Below are 4,686 nucleotides of genomic sequence, written 5' to 3'. Positions count from 1 at the left end.
TGACATCAGAGGCGACGTCTGCGGCGGCAGCAGCAGTGGCGTGGTACCAACCAGTGCACGCTGCAGACATGTTGGGGAAGGGTCCCCAGACCAGCACAGGCCTGGGGAGGGCGGCCACCTGCAGATCACACCGCCCCACTGCACACTGATTGGAGCAATTGCGCGTCATAGCACGATCGCTCCAATCAGTGCTGCAGGGGCTGGGGGCGACATGTTTGAGATCCACCTATGATCTGCTGTAGCTGCTACAATAGATCATAGCAGGATCTCACAGTATCGCACTAATTCGGGCATTATTTTTGCCGAAATTAGTGCAAACGTTGTGGTTGGCGGTTCAGATTTGAACAGCCAATCACATCGGTCGCCTATGGGGGGTGGCGATGCCACCCCCCCTGGGGTCAAGCAAAGGTCCCCTGCTGTAAGAAACAGCAGGGGATATCATTTGAAAGCCGTTGCTATGGCCACGGCAATCAAATGAAGTTTAGGCAGTAAAATTACGTCCCTGGTCGTTAAGTCACGTTAAAATAGGACGTAATTTTACTGCCCACGGTCGTGAAGGGGTTAAACTTTTGACTTTTAAGTCCATATCTCACCATCCACTAAAGTGTCAAACATGAGACCACCTTCAACTTATAGACACTCATCTTGGTTATCTTATACATAAATTTGACTTGCGTATGATTAGTTATGCAGATTCTTATCATGTGACTACATTGTTACTATTTTGCTCATGGTGGGGAAAAAAATATTTTTCTTCCTATATACTACAAATTACAACCTGTTCTCACCTTCTCTAAAAGGTCACTGTTTCAAATCAATGAGCAGCAATGAAGAAAATGTTGTAAGAACAGAGAAACGGCATAATCAAGCTCATTGATAGCAGCTAAGAAACTTGCTAAACTGCATCATATAGTTCATCCATCCTTTAAAAGCCCAGAAATAACCATCCAGGCAAAATATTGGAGTCAATAAGTTGGCTAATAACAAAGACTATCAGTTCTGGCACGACAAACATGGTAGTGGACGTAACTAATATGCTTTGTAATAGTGAGATAACAGATGTCCAACCAAGCACCAGGCAACACAGGTTACACAAGTCTGGAATGGTTGCCAGAAAAAAGATGAAGATCCCAAGACATCAAGAGAGTACAAAAATTGGACACTAGAAAACTGTAAATGGAAAATTTGGATAGATGAGATGAAAGTCAATAGACTAAATTCTGATGGGTGCAAATGGGTCTGGAAGAAACAAAGGAAAAAAATGGTTATTGGATTGGGAAATTGAAGGAATTGTCAAGTTTGGTGGAGGAAGCCTGATGATATATGGTCCAAAAGCATTGAATACTTGACCAGGATTGATGGTGGTCTCAATGCTGAGTTACATGTGAGCATCCAATAAGACAAGTTACTTTGTACATTCGATAACTATAGGTAGGAAAAGGTTGACATGGTGTTCCAGCAGGACAACAACCCTAAGCATCGAGATTGGCGAATAAGTAGATCAATGACAATGAAGTCGAGGTGCTGGATTGGCCTTCCCAGTCTCCAGACCTCAAGAAAGGAAGAAAAAGCTTTTATACAGTATATACCTAATTGAGTCGACCAATATGCACCAACATTATGAACATGTAGAAGAGACCTGGGATCAGATTTCGGTCAAGACATACTTGAATCTGATCATAACCATACCCAGAAGGCAGTGTTAAAATCCAAAGGTGGATTTACGAAATACTAATAAAATAAAATAATTTAAATAAAAATTTAGATTTTTGTTACCACCCTCCACAACAGTTTTAAGCATGAGATTACCTTCATTTTATAGACAATCATCTTGGCTATCTCATACATAAATCTAATTTGAAACTATCTACCATATGATTAGTTATGCAGATTCTGGTCATGTCCCTGAATTTTTACTGTTTTGCTCCTAAAAATCTAAACCTAACGTTTTACTATTTTTCAGTTTTTTTGTAAACACATATTTGGCTTTCAAATCCTTCTGGGCATGCTTTCAGCCAGATGCAAGCGTTTTTTGACTTAAATCTGAACCCAGGTCTCGTTTACATGTTTCCGATTTTGGTGCATACTGGTCGACTCAGGTATGTATATACTGTAGCTTTTTGTTCAACTCTGTCCAAAAGTGTTTGATTGGGTTAAGGTATAGTGACTGTGGGGGCAAATGCAGAGCCGCTACTTTATTGTCGTTAAACCATTTCTTCACTAATCTTGACTCATACTTCAGGTTGTTGTCCTGCTGGAACATTATTTTGTACTTTTCAAATTCATAGTACTCAAGTGTATGAAGTATCTTGTCTTATAGGTGTAACGGGGGTACTCATTCAGCTTGCATCTCAGTTGCATCGATGGAGGCAGAGGCGGCTTTATTAACAGCTCATAAAGCATGCCATCAGAACAGAAAAGCAAATGGTAGTTCAATGCAAGAACACAATATCCATATTCCCAAAAATGGCACTTCAGTGTCAGTCCAGTAAGTCCTAGTACAGACTTTTCACAAGAGGTCTTCTCACCTCTGCACACTGAGCTCGGTCAGTATATCGAAATCCCCACCTATGGGTTCATTCGTGTAGATTTCACAACATCTCCACACACAGACCATGTGCCAAACAGACTGACACTATTTTAAACCATGTGGCCTGACAGGGACTATGGACAGGGACACTTCCATAGGAGGAGGTATGTGGATAGCCAGACCCGCCCATCTCTCCGTATCCATACGACCTGGCCCAGAAATGCCCTAACAAGCCTTGTGGCACTACAAGTGCTAGAGCAGATATCCAGGCTTACAGCATTTTCATGGAACACACCCTCCTCCATGTTAAATACTTCCCCTCTCTGCATAAAGCCATGGGGCTTGGCACCTTTCTTTACAAAACCAGGAAGACTTTCCTAGCAATTTTGAGCTTCCGCTCCTGAGACACAAGTCTGTCAATGTCATCAGACCCCCTCTGGTAAGTGATGCTTTCTCTGACTCAGTCTTCACATCTATTGGGTCAGCACCTTTGTCAGACCTTCCCCACCGTGACCATCTCCTATGGTTAGTGTGGCAATGAGAGTCCAGTACACTTGAACCTACTGTCTGGTCTGACTGTGAGCTATCTAGTACAATATGGGTGCTACTGTCAGAGTCCCTCAGCACAGAGCTGACAGATGTACCATTTTTAGATCCTTTACATCCCCTTTTTGAAGATATACTATGGCCTCTTCTTCAAGGGCGTCATCGGTCATCACCTCTCCATTGGCACCTTTTCCCACCACCATCTTTTGCTATAGACACGTCACTCCCTCCATCCTCTCTTTCGGATTTTGGCTTAGAGGGCTTGGACCCTTCCGAGTCTGTGCTATAGCCCAATGTATAGTTAGGTCTTCCATGACCTTGGCTCCTTCCACTCAAGGACCTGCTTTTTCTGCTATTCCTGGCAACACGTTCATCGGGTGGACCACACTTCTTCTATGGGTAATTTCCCATGGGTTGCCACTTATTATCAAGTTGACAAAGTTGTTCCGCAGTTCTCTGACCTTCCAGATTCAACAGTCTCAGCAGTTCTACAAGATACCCCAGGTGGTATTCTAGGAGGACTCATACATTCTCAATACAGTCCTTGGTTCCCACAATGATAAATGGAACCATACTGACTACAGTGTATCTGTACTTCATTGTGAACATCAACTCTCACTCTTGTTACACCAGATTTATCCACAATCTCCTGCATGACTCTTCCATTCCTTCCAATAACCTTCATGACAAGTTTTCTGGGCACTTGTATGAAGTCTTCCATGAACTCCAGTAAATTCTGAGCTGTTTTCACTGCTTCTGCAGTCTCTCCATAAATTCGAAAAGGTTCCATTGTGTTCTTCCCATTCAACAGCTGTAACACATGGAATCTTCCTGGCTTGCTGAATGTTATTTTTCAGCGCTTGTCTTGCAAGCCCAATTAACCATTTCTTAACAATGACCACTTCTTGAAACGCTGCAGTCCGATGCTTCATATGCTCCAAGTGTCTGGTAGCTTCTCCCTTCTGTACAGTGATTAGCTATTTTGTACGAGGACACCGTAGGTGCATGTCACTCAGGATAGCCACTCGCTTCTTTGTGACTTCACTTACAGAGCACACCACTAACAGATTAGCTTCTGGGGCAAAGTACACTTTACAGGCTCTTATGGCCTTCTTGAATTTTTATGCACAGCCTTCTCTCAAATCTTCAGTCACATCCACCATGTACTTAAAGACTGGATGGGTTCCTTTACCTTCAAGGCCATCAGACCGTTCTTTGGGTCTTTTGCATTCATCTTTTTGGGTCTTTTGGTCTTTTGCATTCATCTTTTTTCCTTACCAAAGGCTCCACCTCTTGAGTTACATACTCCTCAGGTTCAGCCCCAGCCTCAGAGCCTTTGGGTTTCTTTTTGCCTTTGATCTCAGGTTTCTCCTTCTTAGCTGAGGCAATCTCTATGTCTTCCATCTTGATCTTACCAGCCAGGTCAGTCAGGCTCTCAGCTCCTGATGAGACCTCTGGTCCAGACTTCACCTCCACAGAAGCTCTTTCCACTTCTGTAGCTTCAGCTGTTATTTCAATCTTCACTGCATTACCTTCAACTTCCTCTTGGGGCTCTGCAGTGTCACCTTCAGCTCTCTCTTGGGTCTCTGCAGCTTCACCTTCTGCCCGGT

At 43.3% G+C, this 4,686-nt stretch overlaps 1 pseudogene; it reads right to left on the bottom strand.

Annotated features, from left to right (window-relative positions):
* Positions 1-2,836: 2,836 nt before the first annotated feature.
* Positions 2,837-4,341, bottom strand: LOC142243903 (RNA-binding protein FXR1 pseudogene; annotated as a pseudogene).
* Between the last annotated feature and the right edge of the window lie 345 nt (positions 4,342-4,686).

Source organism: Anomaloglossus baeobatrachus, chromosome 6 (assembly GCF_048569485.1).
Source record: "Anomaloglossus baeobatrachus isolate aAnoBae1 chromosome 6, aAnoBae1.hap1, whole genome shotgun sequence".
NCBI lineage: Eukaryota > Metazoa > Chordata > Amphibia > Anura > Aromobatidae > Anomaloglossus > Anomaloglossus baeobatrachus.
Note: the sequence above shows the minus strand (reverse complement) of the source record. Positions and strands in the feature narration are given on the sequence as shown.